Below are 20579 nucleotides of genomic sequence, written 5' to 3'. Positions count from 1 at the left end.
GCAAAATATGCATATGTATCTAGAAAATATGCATGCAATAAAAAAAATTTACAATATTTTTTTATTTACAAAAATACTTACAATATTATAAATACATATACAATTATTTTAACATATACTTAAATATTATTTCGAATTGTGGTAACAATAGATTATCAAATGATGTTCAAAATTTTCTAATAAAAACTTATGGCTTCTCTCTGAATACATATATTTGTAAATATAAAAACTTCTTTTGACATCAGCTGATGTAACTAGGGCATTTTTCAAATTGACTATAATAGATGGTTCTAAATTAAGTGGTTCGGAAAATGTCCCAGCTAGTACTTGAACCACTTCAGAAGGAACCTGGTAACCACTATTTTTTTCCATGGTTACTTTAAATTTTTAAAAAACTTCCTTTCCAATAGTACCTTTAACGTTTTGACACAATGACTCAAATTCTTTTATTAAAACTGTACTCCCTAACAATGATAATTTGGAAGATTCTAATTGAGTTATAGTTTTCTGAACAAAACTATAATTTGATTTTATGAATGACGGATGCTGTTGGAGGATGTTATTCTGGAAGGCTTGCTTAGCTTCCAATAAAGACTGGCAACTATCATCCATTAAAAGGTTAATTATTTTTTTAAATCAACAAAATGATCAGCATAGAAATTAGCTGCTTCCAACCATGTTCCCCAACGTGTTAAAATGGGTTGCGGTGGCAGTGGAACAGCAGGAATCATATCTCTGTAACATTGTCTTCTTACAGGTGATTTCAGGAATACCTTTTTGACGCTCTCTATTAAACTGTTAACTAGTGGAAACTTTTTTCTTACTTCCTACGCAACTCTGTTTATTCCATGTGCTAAACAAGTGACAGATTATTAAGTTTGGATAAAATATTTTTAAATTTTCTCCTGCTTTCACCATATATGGTGCGGCATCAGATAAAATAAGCAATAATTTATCATTAGGCACAGTAGCAGGAAGAAAAAAGTTTGCTAATGCTTAGAGCGTTGGTTTTTTCCACTTGCTTACAGGAAATTAAATAAGATTTTGGAAAGGTTTCATCGCTAAGTACACCAATCAATAAGTGCACAATGTATCTTCCTGACGAGTCAGTGGTCTCGTCCACACATATTATGTAAAAGTAATTATTACCTATTTCGGCTTTTATGTTGTGGATAACTGAGGAGTATAACAAATTGACATTATTTCTCTTTAGAGTTCGTTCACTGGGAATGTTTTGTTTGCAATATTTAAAAAAAAAGAACTAAAGTTTTCATTAGATAATTTTGAAAGCGGTATATTAGAAGATACTAATGCACGACACAAGTCTTCGTTAAAAGTTTCTTGTTCGATTTGTTTTTTGGAACTTGACTGAAAGCACTTGGACACTGAAGGTTGATATTTTTCACCGGATGTGGTTTTTACTTTTTTAGCTAAATGTTTCGTGGTTCTGACATGCTGATCTATTTGAATTTTTTTTTTTCAGATAAAATCTAAAAAAGAATATAAATATTCTATAGTTTTACCCATTTTTAAAATTTAAGATTGTAGAAATAAACTAAAAATGAACTGTTTTTGCATAACAATTAAAATATTTAAATTAAATCAAATAAAAATCGGTGTAGTAATCTTGAAAATGTCAAGAAATGACTGTTCAAGAAGGAAGAACCCCCAAATATTTACAAGAGGCTCTTGGTCTTTTCTGTTTACATTTAAAGAAAAAATACTGTGAGCATAAATTAAAAGCACTTAATTAATTAAGTCCAATATATGATATGTTTTTATTTTTAGCAAAATTAAAGCAAACTATGCTATTGTTAGAAAAAATTGTTAGCGACCTTTCAGTAGACTATTGAATGACTTGAATTTTAAATAGGTATCCTATTTTGTATCACAAGGAGTTTAAAAAATGCTTGAAAAGAGAAAAAATACATCGATTTATTGCGAACTAGCCTTGTGTCGGTACTTTTCTTAAACATAATCTCCAATTTTAAAATCTTTTTTTGTACCACCGTGTAAATTTTTAAAATAACAAAAAATAACACGTATGTACTTCCGGTTTTGCCCCAACATGAGCAATAAACTTTATCCATATCCATAGATAGCTCTTTGTAAGGTTTTATCCAAGTTGAACCATTGCTTATTTTCGGCATTTTCAAAGCACACTAATTATTCACAATTAGAAATACACGTTGTTTACGCCTCCAATTTTACAACAAAAGTGAAACCAAGTGAAACTCACCGTCAAAATAAAAATTTTTACCTAGAGACATAAACTGGCAAACACAAACCCTTAATTCCAGGACAAAACGTGACAAAACTATAAGCCGCTGTCTTTTATTAGTTACTATACCAAGAATTTGAGTACCAAGTGATTATAAAACAAAATGAAATATTGGCATTTTCATGCTATCTGTAAGGTTGAATATAAAAATATATAGTTAACATCAAATGTTCAAATTATATGCACTTTATGCTCAGTTTTATAAAAATATGCAAAATTTGACATTTTTGCATTTTTTAGGCATTATATGCAAAATATGCAATTTGCATATTTGCCTAAGTCTATTAATAACAATATTAATTACATCAAAATACGTTATTCCAATTATATCGGCCATTTTCATGCAACTGCACTGCTACCTATAGTCGATTGAGTTCGCGAATTAGTATTAGTAGGATACTTTGATTACCTACTATAATTACTCTTGTGTTTGAGTACCGGTAATCATATTATTATCGAGAATCGCATTTCTCAGTGTTTCGTGTAAGTATAAGATCCGATGTAACGACCTTCACCGATCTATTTAATGAATAGAAATTAAATGATATGTAATTGTTCTGTCATTGCTGCTCCACAATATCAGTAATCTCTCGTAATCTGTTTGCATCAATTAAGTGCCGCAAACAAACCCTCGAAACTCTAGATGGCGTACCTTAGCAGTAACCCTGGACACCCAGGTGCTTCGTGTTCAGTGACCCCAAATACCCCGAAATAAGAAATTCTGGCCCTTAATATACTGATTTTAACATGTGTATACATTTTTCGATGCGTTTTATACACTTTAAAATGTAATAATGCATTTCCACCTATTTTTGTAATGTAGACTTTTTTCCAGACGTCATCCTAATCCTAAATACAATGCAAAAAGTTGCAAGTCTCTATGTACCTACTATATTTAAAATTATATTTATTCCTGTGTTTTTAGTGTTAAATGTCCTAGTCTAATAAAAACAATGCCATACCTAGATGTAAAATTAAAGTTGATGATCATAGTCTAGAAATAATATCATTTCTACATATTTTCCGGTCAATCTAAGCTATTTTTTTCTAGGGCTTTTAAGAATAGTGTGTATTTATTATTTAAATCTAATGTGTTGCATTTTTATTTTCAAAATAACTAACATCCGTGAAATTCTGTGAGTTATCTACCTCGACAAATCGGATAGACATCTGTTTCTGGATGCATGTTTTGTTAAATGATATACCTCTGTTTCAGCTATTTCTCAGCGCCCTGTAATCCTGTAAAACTCTTCATAGCCTTTGCCCTTCATAGATAAATTTTTAATTAACTGTACTGATAACGAACACTCATGGAATACCGGTCCGACTCCGATATCAACCGATATCAACCGAGTAGATACAATACTCAAAATCAAAATAGGTACTCGCTCTGATACGATTGGTACGAAGTAATCAGAGTAATCAAAGTAATCAAAGTAACGATTGACCTCTCTCTATAGTAATCGTTACTTTCGGTATTCGTAAGTAACGAGTACTTTGTAACGACTAACGAATAGTTACTTTTTCAACATCACTACCGCAGTATGGTTAGAACGACCTCTAAACGGGGAAAGATGAAATAAGTGTCGATAACGATTCGAGTAAACTGTTTACCTAGGTTAGGTTAGGTATGAAAATACCAAACGGGCTACGCTTAGGAAAATATTCCACCAACGCGTCTCAGTTTATCCATTTGAGTCCTTATCATTGTGTACTCTAACAAGAATAAAAAACCGCTAAACGCCGTAAAAATGAGTGGCGCATACAATATTCCAGCTACAAAAGATCTGATGTGAATATTACTTGGCGCGAAAATGTATTTTCATTTTGATGCAAAACAAAATTATAGTTTTATTTTAAAATAATTTTCCATTATATTTGCTAAATTTGAAGTAAAACGCGCGACAAAAGAGTAACTTTGATACAGTTTGAATTTTGAAACTCTTTTGTGGCGCGTTTACTTCAAATTTAGCAAATATTATGAAAAAATCTTTTAAAATAAAACTAGAATTTTGTTTTGCATCAAAATGAAAATACGTTTTCGCTCCACGTAGGTAATATTCATATCAGATCTTTTGTAGCTGGAATATTGTATGCGCCACTTACTTTTACGGCGTTTAGCGGTTTTTATTCTTGTATCGGGAGTTTTTCAAAGTTATTTATAAATTAAATGTATGAAGTTGAATGCAATGTTTCTTGATTACACGTTAAGGCCGGCCATTGGTAATGTTATAAGTATAGGCGATCCCATCACCTTTATAAAGTACACCACTCATAATCTAGAGCATATATGTATACCGAAAAATGCTTAACCTACTAACAATATATCTCGCTAATTACAGCCATATTTTTGCTATCCTACCTGTTGTGTACTGTTTATAAAAAAATGTGAAAGTTTTGCTTTTTTCTCAATAAATATAAGAGCGTTTATATCTAAATTACTCAAGTATTTAAATGAATTTCATGATAAAATTTCGTCTAGCACTAATATATATGTAATGGAAGGAAGTAACGTTAAAAAAATGTGAAGTAATAAAGTACTTTTTGCGTGGTGTACTTTTAAAATAAATTTCTTCAATTAATAGAAATTGGCATGTGAAACGTAAATCTTGGACATATAATACGAAAAGAGTATAGGAATCTGTAAGAATCTAAGCTCTGTTAATGTAGCCATTATGTATAAAATGGCGCTACGAAAAAAATTATAAAAACCTAAAAAATTCAGGAGCGTAATGGCCCGTTTGAAACTTTCCTTTGGAAATTTCGGTATTTGACGAATATGAGTTTACTAGGGGTCCGGACAAATATAATCCCGGACAAAAAATCCCCACAAATTATACCGGACAAAAAATCCCCACGAAAAATCCCCACAAATAATCCCCGGACAAATAATCCCCACAAAAAATCCCGGACACATAATCCCCACAATTTTTTTTGGCAAAATATCCCCGCAAAGAATCCCGGACAAAAAATCCCCAAGAAATATTTTTGCCGAATAAAGTTGTCAAATGAATGCTTATAATCCAATAATGCTACTAAAGATGAGAAATTTATACTGTCTGGCCGTCGGTACGTCCGACCGCGCATATAACTACTCGTCATTATGCCAGGTAGAATGACAAATGAGGTGTCGAATGAACGGTTATAATCCAACGATGGTACTAAAGATAAGCAATTTGGTCCGTCGGTCTGCCTGACCGCGAATATAACTCCTCCGTCACTGTACCAGATAGAATGACAAATGAGGTGTCGAATGAAAGCTTGTAATCCAAGGATGGTACTAAAGATAAGCAATTTGGTACGTCGGTCTGCCTGACCGCGAATATAACTCCTCCGTCACTGTACCAGGTAGAATGACCAATAAGGTGTCGAATGAAAGCTTATAACCAAGGATGGTACTAAAGATGAGAAATTTGACCAATGCTGTCTGTTCATCTGTCCGTCCGACCGCGAATGTAACCACTCCGTCATTATGCCAGGTAGAATGACAAATGAGGTGTCGAATGAACGGTTATAATCCAACGATGGTACTAAAGATGAGCAATTTGGTCCGTCGGTCTGCCTCACCGCGAATATAACTCCTCCGTCACTGTACCAGGTAGAATGACAAATGAGGTGTCGAATGAAAGCTTATAATCGAAGGATGGTACTAAAGATGGGAAATTAGACGAAGGCTGTCTGTCCATCGGTCCGTCCGACCGCGAATGTAACTACTCCGTCATTATGCAAGGTAGAATGACAAATGGGGTGTCGAATGATCGGTTATAATCCAACGATGGTACCTAAAGATGAGCAATTTGGTACGTCGGTCTGCTTGACCTCGAATATAACTCCTCCGTCACTGTACCAGGTAGAATGAGAAATAAGGTGTCGAATGAAAGCTTATAACTCGGGATGGTACTAAAGATGAGAAATTTAACCAAGGCTGCCTATCTATCTGTCCGTCCGACCGCGAATGTAACTTCTCCGTTAATATGCCAGGTAGAATGCAAATGAGGTGTCGAATGAACAGTAATAATCCAACGATGGTACTAAAGATGAGCAATTTGGTCCTTCGGTCTGCCTGACCGCGAATATAACTCCTCCGTCACTGTACCAGGTAGAATGACAAATGAAGTGTCGAATGAAAGCTTATAATCCAAGGATGGTACTAACGATGAGAAATTAGACCAAGGCTGTCTGTCCATCGGTTCGTCCGACCGCGAATGTAACTACTCCGTCATTATGCCAGGCAGAATGACAGATGAGGTGACGAGTGTACAGTGAACGGTTATAATCCAATGATGGTACTAAAGATTCACGCACGCATTTCGTTTCCGAAAGTTGCACTTTCACGCACGGCGTGCGGGAAAGTAAAATACCTTGTCATATGGCATTATAAAATATTATATTACATGCAATAAACTAATATTTAGATATTATTTACTAATTTATTTCAAATTAGCTTATTGTGCTCATGTTTTAATGAAATTAGCGCGATAATTCGATAAAATAAAATTATTTTGACATAATATTGCTCATCTTTAGTACCATCGTTGGATTATAACCGTTCATTCCACACCTCATTTGTCATTTTACCTGGCATAATGACGGAGTAGTTACATTCGCGGTCGGACGAACAGATGGACAGACAGCCTTGGTCAAATTTCTCATCTTTACTACCATCCTTGGTTATAAGCTTTCATTCGACACCTCATTGGTCATTCTACCTGGTACAGTGACGGAGGAGTTATATTCGCGGTCAGGCAGACCGACGGACCAAATTGCTGATCTTTAGTACCATCGTTGGATTATAATCGTTCATTCGAAACCTCATTTGTCATTTTCCCTGGCATAATGACGGAGTAGTTACATTCGCGGTCGGGCGGACAGATGGACAGACAGCCTTGGTCAAATTTTTCATCTTTAGTACCATCCTCGGTTATAAACTTGCATTCGACACCTTATTTGCCATTCTACCTGGTACAGTGACGGAGGAGTTATATTCGCGGTCAGGCAGACCGACGGACCAAATTGCTTATCTTTAGTACCATCGTTGGATTATAACCATTCATTCGACACCTCATTTGTCATTCTACCTGGCATAATGACGGAGTGGTTACATTCGCGGTTGGGCGGACAGATGGACAGACAGCCTTGGTCAAATTTCTCATCTTTAGTACCACCCTTGGTTATAAGCTTTCATTAAAATACATAGACATTTTCATTCTAAAATAGACAATTAGACATATTTGAGTGATATAATTGTTCTTCCCTGGTATAATTTTATAATATTGGGACATGAGAAGTAGGTAACAAACTATGATGAACCAATATGCGAAATAGATTTATTCAATACTTTTGGTTTAGATTTTACCACGAGATACGAGCACAGTATTTATCCGAGTAAAATTTTCAGCGAGACCACCTAGAAAACTAAAAGTTCGCACCTGATATATAAAACGATTTCGAGTCGTCTTAGCGAGGCCGCACCTGCATACCTCTCTGTACTGATTAAGAACCAAACTAAACTATATATCGGCCGGCTATGCTGCCTCACTTAGATATCTATTGCGTTATTTCTCCGATAGAGGCAGCATCTCTCGGGAAAGAATCTTTTCTCTCTGTTGCACCGAAAGTAGGGGACCTCTCTTTCATACAACGGCCGGCCTTAAGCTTTATAAATGGTCAAATTTATCGCATTATCTCCCAACTGATCTAGTGTCCATCGAATGTACACTAGATGATTTTTCTATTCGAAGTAGATTGAAAAAAAATATTGGGATGGCCGGTAAATGAACTCGTATTGCCCGTTGCCAGATCAAATTTAGCGTCGTAATCACTACAACTACATAAACCATTTCGGGAATAATCTTTAATTGGATTATACTTTTGTAGCTTAATAACTTCTAAACGGCTTAACCGATTTTATCTGATGCATCTGATGAAGTAGTATCTGATGCATCTAAGGTCAAGTATGATAACTGAAGCTATTACAGGAATTACTGAGCTTGAAAAACCGTTTTTCCCATAGGAAATAGATTTGATCATACTTATGAAGCCTATAACTTAAAAACTCGATTTTCCCGGATATGAGATGGCTCTACTCGAGTTACTTGGGACCAAAAAATGAACGAAGAAAATTGTTTCATGGGAAGCCGAGAAAATGCATTTTTTTAACGTATACCGATTTTGAACTTTGAGATTACATTTTCTCCAACCTAATTTTTGATTGGAATTTTGCTATTTTTGGCAATTTTCACTCGTAATATCGATAGTTTTTATTATAATAATATATGTTATGAGTATTTTAAAGATATGAAAATTGGTGTGGAGAAAGAGGACAAAAACTGGAGAAAAGAGGAAACTGTGAAAAACTTAGGTTTACATATAGATCAAAACCTAAGATTTGGTAGTCATGTGGCCAAGTGTTTGCAGAAAAGTTATTTGAACCTGAGGTTTTTATTCCAATCTCGTCATATATTTACTAAAAAATTAAAAAAATTGCTCTGTGATACTTTGGTGTTATCACACTTTAATTACTGTGATACCATTTATAATTCCTGTATCACAGAACGTGACAGTTATCGGATACAAAAAATGCAAAATTCTTGTCTGCGTTTGATACATGGTATCCGTAGATATCAAGCAATTAGTTACAAACTTAAAGAAACAGGGTGGTTAAGTATGAAACATAGAAGACATGTACATTCAGCTTGTCAATTCCAAAAAATTATTATTTTCAAAACCCCCCCGTATCTCTATAATAAAATAAAATTCCGTACTGATGTACACAATATTAACATAAGACATAAAAACACCATTTCTATTCCTTATCATCGTACACAGCAATACAAGCGGTCTTTTACATATCAAATAGCCCAAGTTATGAATAAATATACTACTGGTACTAATTTTACTCAAAACAAATTTAGAAGGTTCGTTATTGAAAAATTAGGAAATATTGCATAGGTAGAGTTGGCTGACATGGTATGAGTAGAGCTTACATTCAAAGCGCATATTGGTAAACTAAAGTTAATTAATGTTACATTTTGATTTATTTTTATTTAAATGTTAGTAGGTAACCTATTATACATAATCCTAGATATTTTTTTTTATTATTTGTTTTGCCCAGGTTAGCTGAACAGACAGGACATGTATTCTGCCCCGCATTATACATCTCCTGAACTGAAACTCGCCTGGAGCTTTTTTTTAAACTAATATTCATTATGTGAATAATATTATAGAATGAATAAAGGCCTTTATTATTATTATTATTATTATTATAAAAATAAAAGGTGATGGTTCAAAAATTATGATCCTATTGTTTATATATTTGCCGTAAATGCCCGGTCAACTTTGACCGGTTGTATCTCAGGAACCACTCATCACAATTAAACGGTTTTTCTTTTAAAAGAAGCGTCCTGCCACTTTTTTTCCAATACCGTTTCCATGATTTAATTTAATTCAATATTTCCCGAGATATTATATTTGTTTATAAGACAGAAAATTGCTTATAATTTTCGGCCTAAATAGTCCGCCTAAATAGTCCAATTTCAATTCTGTAAAGTACATTAGGTAAGTATAGTGTCTTTTTATAAATAAATCATAGTTATTCTGATGTATCTTAGTTACTGTGGCTATTATAGCGACCGTAAATTTTTAATTAACAATTCAATTGTTGCTAAACTGTTCATTCAATTTCCATCGGCTTCTGGAATTATAATCTATACAAAAAAAAAACTTTTACATTGCCAAGTTTTTTAATTATTGATAAACAATTACAAAATTGGAAAGAAATCCTTTGTAAAAGGTATAAAATTTTTTTATTAAAAATCCCTTAAAAGGGCTACATCACAACAAAACGTTTTCGATTTTTATAAAAATCCTGTTTATCCTGTTTGCCATGTGACCATCACATGCCTTTTTATTGAAGTATGCACTTTTAAGGCATCTATATTTTATGTAAAGGGTTTTTACCCAGATATTTTTCTTTTGTGGCTCAGCTAGCATCCAGTTTATCGAACACTGATGATGATTTTTTATAAAAATCGAAAACGTTTTGTTGTGATGTAGCCCTTTTAAGGGATTTTTAATAAAAAATTTTTATACCTTTTACAAAGGATTTCTTTCCAATTTTGTGATTGATGGTATACAGCCAACTACAGGAAAACTTTTTCTTTTCCTTGTGGATTTTGGATAAACAATTACTTATCTAAAATTTTAGTTGAAAATTAAAAATTTTTGTTGGAAAACCAGAATTTTCCGGGAAAAATTTTCATCGAAGTAAATCGGGAAAAACACGTCTCTAGGCAGAATTTAATTGCGGTGAATTTTTATTTGAGTGTTTTTGGTGTAAAGTTAAAGTCTTTGGAGTTATAGAGCAAAAATTGAAAAAGACCACGATTTTCGGGCGACAATTTGTTTATAAAAAAAGTAGCTCACTATTTGCGGACTTTGCATACCTATAATACACAATCATAAGATTCGATTCCAGCAATAAACTTGTTGGTAAATAAGTTTTCCCAAAAATGGCCTATTCTCCGATAATCTGCTCAGACTATGATAGGGAGAAGGAAGAGATGCAAACCTCAACGATCTTTCAGAGATGAAGTGGACGAAGCAATGGAAAGAAGAAATCTGCAGGAAAGGGACTGGCAAAACAGAAAAAACTGGAACGGTTGAATGACTTGAAAAACTGCAGAACTCCTTAATATACATATATACACACATAACACGCATATGTGATAATTATGGATATAATTATTATTGATTAGCAAATAATTTTTGGTTATGGGTTAATTAAATAAAAATAATTAGACAAAAACGTTTTTAAAACGTCTGATGACTATTATTAACTTCCTTCCCAATTACTAGTAATATGAATATAAAAGGAAAACAGATCAAAAGCTAAGTAATCGGTTATTAACTTGAACGAACTATGTTTGCATTGTTCCTAGTTTTGGACACGTTAAAGTTTGTCCAGTGCGTTAGAATTTTAGGAATCTTTTTCACACCCTCATACAGTAACCAGATATTTTTCCAACCGATATGGAAAGAGCTATCGTTACGAGGCCACAATGTTACCGTTATCACTCCTCATCCCCTTTATGACTCTAGTTTAACAAACTTGACAGAAATAGATGTTTCTTTTGTGTACGACATACTATCAAAATACGGGTATCCAAAATACAATTTTAAGTTTCCTTCAATGTTGCGTGAACTGGATTACCTGCTTAATAACGGAAATGACTTGATAATGGAAATCTTGGAATATGGACCAGTGCAACAGATCATTGATCAACACGATGCATTTGATTTGTTGATAGTGCAACTCTCCATCAACAGAAATTTGCTGTTGTATAGTTTGGCGTTCAAATTTCATACTCCAATTGTTGGTAAGTCTTTATACATTTATTGAATTAATTTTGTTTTATGGTGGTAATAAGAGTGAGACTACCCTATTGATGGGGTTGATTAACTGGAAGGCACTATGTACTCATAACTACTTTATTTTGGTTAACTAATAGCATATAAATGTAATCAGTTGATAGATGATTACATTATTCTGCTCTAACGTCAGGAAACCCCCAAACCTAACTAACTAACTCGTCTGAAGCAATAATGACTCAAATCTGATCTAAATCTCAACGTGTTACCTTTATTTATCAATCCATCGTTATGTAAATATGTTTGTCTATAATTATTCATTACTGTTTCAGTTTATTAAATTGTCTTGTAGTCTAGTAAAATAAAATTACACTACATGTAAATCAAAATGTAAATTCGTACAGGTTGAAACAAATTTTATATCAAAGTTTAGGTGGGTACAAAAGATATTTTCAAGAAAGTATCCAAATCATACAAGGCGATCATTGTTTAAATAATTAAAAAGGGATCATTTTTGCAAAAAAATCCTTTTTTAACTGCTGAGGTCATTCAATTAACAATGAAGGTCTATAGGATTGTTTTCTGCAAAGTTGAAGGGTAAATCTTTCACATAAGACTTACTAAATTAAATTTGGCCCCCCCATTTATTTAAATAATTATACATAAGACTTTAAAAACAAATTTGCAAAAAAATATTTTTAGAGTTTTAAGTAAGCACTATAAAATATCTTATTTTACAGGAGAAGTTGCGCTATATTATCAGTATTAAATAAAAAAAAATTGGTCCAAAAATATTTAATATTTTTTGAGATATTCAATTTGTTTATTAAATGTTATTATTTTTGTTTTTATTTATATTTTCGATAAACGTATTGATAAATTCAAATTTCAATTAAATTTTCACCTAAAATGGCATTTGAAAATTATTCAAATTTGTTTAAAATTTGTTTTTTTAATAACGTCGCGGGGATTAAATATTTTGAAATACCGTTTCGATAATTGGGTTCCTGGGAATTTTTCACTAATTAACGAATTTTTTTGTCTTTTTTTCCTTTTCTTTTTTTTTTCTTGGAGTTATATTACTACGGGCTCTTTTAGGGTTAAGTTTCATTAAGAATGTAGAATCTCTAAGTTGTAGATTCTAGACCTAAAAATATTAAGATTGGTCTAAAATCACTTAAATAAAATGTGGCTACTTACTGAGTTACAGGGTGTTTTATTTAAAAATTTAAAAATTATTTTTACCAAGTAGTTTCAAACTATTTGACGTATCCTTATCACACTTGGCAGAAAGTGTGGGTATTATACAGTCTACTAAATTGTGATAAATAAAAGTTTCTAGCTACTACCAGAGACGTACGACAGGGGATAGTTAATGGTTGACCCTTCCCAAATTCTACGCCACTGAGGGAATTACTATTTTAGCGAAATTTTTAGATTCTCCAATACTTTCTATGTAAATAATATACTCTTTACTGGTAACGATTAAGTCATTAGTTTTCGAGATATTGGACGTTAAAAATGAAACGGCATAGTTATTTTGATTCATTCATTCATTCATTTAAACTTCCAATATCTCTCAAACTGATGACTTTATCGATACCAATAAAGTTATTTGCATACAAAGTATTGGAGAATCGAAAAATTTCGCTAAAATAGTAATTCACTCAGTGGCGTAGAATTTGGGAAGGGTCAATCATTCACTATCCCCTGTCGTATGCCTCTGGCACTAGCTAGAAACGTTTATTAAACACAATTTAGTAGGGTGTATAATAGCCACACTTTCTGTCAAGTATGATAAGGATACGTCAAATAGTTTTAAAGTACTTGGTAACAATAATTTTTAAATTTTTAAATAAAACACATTGTAACTCAGTAAGTAGCCACATTTTATTTAAAAGATTTTAGTTAAATCTTAATATTTTTAGGTCTAGAATCTACAACTCAGAGATTCGACATTCTTAATAAAATTTAACCCTAAAAGGGCCCGTTGTAATTTAACTCCAAGAAAAAAAAAAAAAAAAGAAGAAGAAAAAACGACAAAAAAATTTTGTTAATTAGTAAAAAATTCCCAGGAACCCAATTATCGAAACGGCATTTCAAAATACTTAATCCCCGCGACGTTATTAAAAAAACAAATTATAAACAAATTTGAATAATTTTCAAATAGCATTTTAGGGGGGAGTTTAATTGAAATTTGAATTTATCAATACATTTGTCGAAAATATACATAAAAATAAAAATACTGAGATCTTAAACAGGTGAATATTTCTTTGGTAACAACCGCGTTTTTGCAATTGAAAATATAGTAACATTTAATAAATAAATTCAATATCTCAAAAAATATTAAATATTTTTTGACCAATTTTTTTTTGCTTAATACTGGTAACATATCCCAACTTATTCTGTAAAATAAGATATTTTATAGTGCTTATTTAAAACGCTAAAAATCATTTTTTGCAAATTTATTTTTAAAGTTTTATATACAATTATTTAAATAAATAGGGGGTCAAATTTAACTTAGTAAGTCTTATGTGAAATATTTACCGTTGAGCTTTGCAGAAAAATTCCCATAGACCTTCATTAATAAGTGAATTATCTCAGCAGTTAAAAAAGTATTTTTTTTGCAAAAATGACCCCTTTTTAATTATTTAAACAATGATCCCCTTGTATGATTTGGATACTTCCTTGAAAATATCTTTTGTACCCACTTAAACTTTGATATAAAATTTGTTTTAACCTGTACGAATTTACATTTTGACTTCTTTTTATTTTATTAGGCTATTGTTGATGTAAGCAAAATGTGCATTTTAACTACGGTGTTCTACTTATGCAATTACAACGAATATGCCTGATGTTTATTGTTTTATAAATAAATATCTAACGAATACTTTAGTTAATTTAAGGATTTTTAAAAGATCTTAATAATCAGATAAATCCCATTACATCATCCCTCTTAGAAAAAGAAAATTTTCTGAGCGATGTACCGCGCTTTTCCATTTTCTCTCAGAAGACAAGAACATTTTCGTACTATCATCATCAACTGACTACGTTATATGTACAGATTTATATACAAATTTTTACACAAAAAAATATACAGGGTGTTCAAAATATAATATACACAACTTATTTCACTAGTCGTCAAATATTGTCTATTCTTACTTATTTCTTTTCTTATGACTCGCGAAACTCTATACTCCGAAATTGTATTTTATATTTTTATTGCTTCTACTTTTAGGCACGTTAAACTTTGTCCAGTGTGTTAGAATCCTAGGAATCTTTTTCACATCCTCATACAGTAACCAGATATTTTTCCAACCGATATGGAAACAGCTGTCGTTACGAGGCCACAATGTTACCGTCGTTACACCTCAGCCCCTTTATGACCCAAGTTTAACAAACTTGACATAATTAGACGTGTCTTTCTTGTACGACATACTATCAAAATACGGGTATCCAAAATACAATTTTAAGTTTCCTTCAATGTTGCGTGAACCGGATTACCTGATTAATAACGGAAATGACTTGACATTGGAAATCTTGAAATATGGACCAGTGCAACAGATCATTGATCAACACGATGCATTTGATTTGTTGATAGTGCAACTCTCCATCAACAGAAATTTGCTGTTGTATAGTTTGGCGTTCAAATTTCATACTCCAATTGTTGGTAAGTCTTTGTAAATTGATTGCCTTCATTTTATTCCTCTTCCTAAATAGTCTCTTCCAAAATAACATATTTTTCAATGAAGTAAAAGACAGCCGTACTCTCAATCATTTGCCCAATGTTACAATTGCCCAATGCGATGTTATTTTTAAATTACAAAAAAAGAATAAGATATCTGTTTGGCCTCAGAAGAATAATACATTGCAGAAGCTACTGCAAAGATCACACGATTCTAACACTAACTTCTTTATATATTTTAGAAACTATTTGCTTAATTCTTAAACTAAAATCTACATAGGGTTCCGCGAAACCAGGTCCCGGGCTCCGCAGGGGCCCGCTGTAACGCGCTCTTTGCTTCTTTTTTTTCCTAATTTGATGAGGACATTTTTCACTACACAATTACACACTAGAAAATGTAACTTCCTAAAAATTTTTTATTTTAGTGTAGGTACTTGTAAATAAAAACGAAGAATACCTATTTATTAAAAAATTTGAAAACAAAATTTGTTAAGAAACACAGGGAACACTTTTGTAAGGTTCTGTACTCGTTTTACCTGCTAAAACCGCCTGTACCTTCTAACCCAAAAACTTATATTTATATCAGCACGATCCATGAATAAGTTGTAAACTACAAAGTTGTAAAAATTCGGAAATTGAGACAGCCATTGCAATTTTTATACGGAGTGTTATAAAAATAATCCCAAGACAATAAACTCGACCAAAGAAATTGGAAAAAATTGGACCAAAGAAAATGCTCCTTTTGTTCGTATTTATAGCACCATTACTCTTTAGCCTTTACTTTTAGGTAATTATTGATAACTAAAATTAAATTCGAAATATAGACAAAAGTGAGGACAACTGAACTAACAGGTACGTATCAGAACTTCCGCCCTTCCTGTGTGGAAGCAGTCAGTAAGTTGAATCAGTACAGTTTGAAATATCTAAGAGCTGACCGTGATCTAAGAGTTTTAAGACTGTTGTATCGTTCGCATTGTTTTTTAAACTTTGCATAAAATTGCATTTAAAAAAACAAAGCATAGTGTTAGCTGACTTAGCACCATGAGTTGTCTGTTTTGCGCTACACCAAGTCAATAGACACTTTATCAATGAATTTACATAAAAATAGTATTAAGGATTTACACTGCTAACGTAAAGTTAATGCTACAGAACAAGACCGACGCGACGGTATACGGTAAACCACCTTGGATTTGAATACCTTGATAGTAAAATTATAATACCAATATTTATTTATAGCCCAATAAATGACCGTTTTGGAGTGTAATTTTCAGGGGCAACTCCGAATTGCATGAAAATTTGGATTTAGGTTCTACTTACACTCCACTTCAAAGTTGAATTTGTGCCGTTGGTTGATTTTACTTGGGGGGTGGCAGTCACCCCTCCTCGGGGGGTGAAAAATGCGTGTTTAAAATAAGCCCGGAAATAGATAAATTTACAGATTATAAGCAACTTCCGTTCTATAAAGTTTTTTACTTAAGTTAATACTTTTTGAGTTATTCGCGATTGAAAATATTGATTTTTTGACAAAATCACTACGTTTTCAGACCGTTTTTCGAAAATAACTCAAAAAGTAATAATTTTATCGAAAGAAATATTCTTAGCAAAATTGTAGCTTATAAAAAAACGAAAAAAAAAACGGTGTATCAGTAAAGTCTATTAATTGAGTAAAAGCAAATTTGTAGCTCATGAAAAATACGTTCTTATTCGTCTAATTCCAAATCGAATAATTCAACGCGAAATGACCGAAAAATTAAGAACTTTTCGGGAAAAGCTGATTTAAATTTTTAAAGTATCTAAAAAAATCTTTATACTTGTTTTTTACAAAAACTTCTAGCATCAAAAATAAACGAGTTACACTGAAAAAAAGTTGGCCTCTTTTTTTTGTAAAAAAAATCGTGAAAACCTCCTTCTATTTAGCACCCTAAATAAAATTAATCGTTACCGATTTACCATTTATTTTAACTGTATGTGTATTGTTAATATGATCTATATGTTTGATTGGTTTGAAGTGCTTATTTAAAAAAAAAATTGGTTTTAGTTTAAAAAAAAATTCTAAAAATTTTTGAAAAATTCCCTTTTTTCAAAATAACTTAAAAAGTATTAGTAACAAGAAAAATCTTAAAGAGTAAAAAAATGTAGGTTTTGCTACTATAAATACGCTAGTTTCATTTTGTTTTTTCGTGAGACAAAAATTGGTTAAGATATGGCTGTTCAAAATTTGCATACACTCGTGGATAGTGACCCGTTCAAGCTTTTTCAACTATATCCCTTTCAAAAATAAGCACTTTAAACCGGCGAGACTGACAGATCATATAAAAGATAGATAAGTAAGTAAATTGTTTGTAAAGCGGTAGTGATTAATTTCATTTGGGGAGCTAAACACGGGGAGATTTTCATGATATTTTTACCAAATAAAAAGAGGGCCAACTTTATATTGAGGGTAACTCGCTTATTTTTAATGCTAGAAACTTTTATGAATAATTAAAATAAAGTTTTTTATAAATACTTTAAAAAAGTTTAAATGTGTTTTTCCCGAGTAGTGCTTAATTTTTGGTGATTTCACCTTGAACTTTCGATTTGGAATTAGACGAATAAGAACGTATTTTTCATGAGCTACAACTTTGTTTTTACTCGACTAATAGACTTTACTGATACACCATTTTTTCGGTTTTTTATAAGCTACACTTTTGCTAAGGATATTTTTTCGATCAAATATTTATTTTTTGAGTTATTTGCGAAAAACCGTCTAAAAACGTAGTTCTTTTGTTGAAAAATAAACATTTTCAATCGCAAATAACTCGAAAAGTATTGAATAACATAAAAAACTCTATAGAACAAAAAATGCCTAAAATGCTTACTAATGCTTAAAATCAGTAAATTTATCCATTTCCGGTCTTATCTTGAACCTATGTTTTTTCACCCCCAAGAAGGGGTGACTGTCACCCCCCCAAGTAAAAGCAACCGACGGCACAATTTCAACTTTGAAGTGGAGGGTAAGCAGAACCTAAATCCAAATTTTCATGTAATTCGGATTTGCCCCTGAAAATTACACGGTATCGCCGTATTTCCCGTTCATTTACTGGGCTATTAAACTTTACTCTGATCATCGATATAATGTTCAATGTCTTAGACATTTTTTTCCGACCAGAGATATTATTTATAGCATTCCAAATTTTTTTGTGTTTGCACCAGCTTCATGAATTTTATTTTGATAGTCGTTTTTGTTTTTTTTTTAACAAACTATTAAGTTTATTTCTATAGTTTTTATAATCAACATTAAGAGCGAAGGCGCAAGTATTTTACGGATATCCCTACTTTTTCTTTCTTTGCGTTTTTCGATATTAAGGTTTTTAATTATGACTGGAGATTTAGATGTAGAAAATTTTTGATTTTAAGCGAAAGACCACACGGGCGATAAGTTACGGCGCCGTAAGAGCAGTAAACCCATTGGTTGACTAACTCCTCCACCAATTGTAGATCAAATAGGAGTTAGTCAACCAATGCTTCGTCAGGTTTACCGCTCTTATAGAGGGAGAGCTAGAGCCGAAAAATCATCGTCATAAGTAATATGGAGTTTGTCCTGTGAAATGTGTTCATTATATATTGACAATTATGACCCCTTTCAGGCTGACACCTCAGTGGATACAGGGAGTAGCAATAAGGGATGAAAGGGGAAAGTTAGTGCAATCATTAAAGGTTTTCACCTCCTATTTTGTTAAATCTCCATCGATTTGCATTAAAATAAGTGACTAGTTAGAGCACACCTCAAGAAACAAAACTGATTTGGAGTCAACTTGCACTTTTACCCTGGGGGTGGATACCACCCCTTCTGGGGGTGAAAACTATTTTATTAAAAATATCCCCACAAATCGATAGAGGGACAAATTTTAGGCAAAATTTGTTATATCCAGTTATTAAAATAAATCAATACTTTTTGAGTTATTAAAGATCAAAAATTTGAATTTTTCGTGAAACAAGTGCATAGTGTAATGCGGTTTACATAAATAATAAAAAAACTGTAAGTTTTAACAAAATAGTTATGATTACCAAAATTGAAGATAATAAAAAATCGAATAGATTTTTTACGTGAAAGACCTTTTTTTAGAAATAATTAAAAGTGAGTTGATTGAATATATACTTTTTTCGGCTAGTACTCAAATTTAAGTACGAGTATTCAAGTTTAAATAACGGGAAAACAATGCATTTTCTAAAATGTACATCCTTACTAAACACTTGTCAAAGTACTCAAGAATACCTATCAAGTGAGCTCCAGATGAAGTTGATAACATCAAAGCTACAAGTGATGATGCAAATAAGAGAACCCTTTCGAATTTTTTAGGAAAAAGTGAAAATTACAACTTACGCTATTGTTATATTTATTTTGGAATTAGTTAACAGAATAATTTTCAAAGGAATTTCGGGAATGAAGTTAGGATTATCATTTAATAATTAAATTTTAATTTTAATTTTGAATAATATCTAATTTTTCTTTGTCAGTTTTCAATGTTTTTTCACTAATATTAATTTCACAGCAGTATCTGTTTCAATTGTACAATTTATTTTAAACACGCAAGTGTATTCTGTTGCCATGTTGAAAACAGTTTTTTGAAGTATATAATATATTATATTCAATACAAACGCCGACTCCGAAATGACAGTAGCAAGTACATACCTACCTATACAATACTATTTTTATATTATTTTAAATATTATTGAATTTTTTCTATCAATATAAACTGAATATGTCCAGAAGTTGTAGTGCGGCAGATTCGTACAAATATCATAAGAATAGGGAACTTGCACATTTTTTTTGTTACATAATAATGTTCAGTTTTGTATAAAAATGAGATTTCCAAAATTTCACGCTTCAAAAACTCATAATAACTTAGAAGTGCAAATTTAAAATCTTCGGTATCTTAAAATAGGTCAAACGGCCCGTGACGTCACTCAGTTTAACTATATGGTTCTGTTTATGGTTATAATTAGGTATATTCTTCTTCTTCTTCTTTAGTTTATTGGCCTCGACCTATTTGGGTATACCTCGTCGCGAAATAAAGGAAACATATTTATATTCTATTAACATTTATCGTATGCCATTGTAATAATATATACCAGTTTGTTGACATTGGAGTTTGATATAGTTATTGAAGGAAAGGAAAGAAGGTTTACTATGAATAGTTCAAACGATCAAAACACTTGTAACGTCAAATAAATGTATTTTCTACTGACGTTTATAACGTCTAA

The sequence above is a fragment of the Diabrotica virgifera genome, chromosome 9 (assembly GCF_917563875.1).
Source record: "Diabrotica virgifera virgifera chromosome 9, PGI_DIABVI_V3a".
NCBI classification, from domain to species: domain Eukaryota; kingdom Metazoa; phylum Arthropoda; class Insecta; order Coleoptera; family Chrysomelidae; genus Diabrotica; species Diabrotica virgifera.
The sequence above is the reverse complement of the archived record's forward strand: the minus strand, read 5'-3'. Positions refer to the sequence as shown.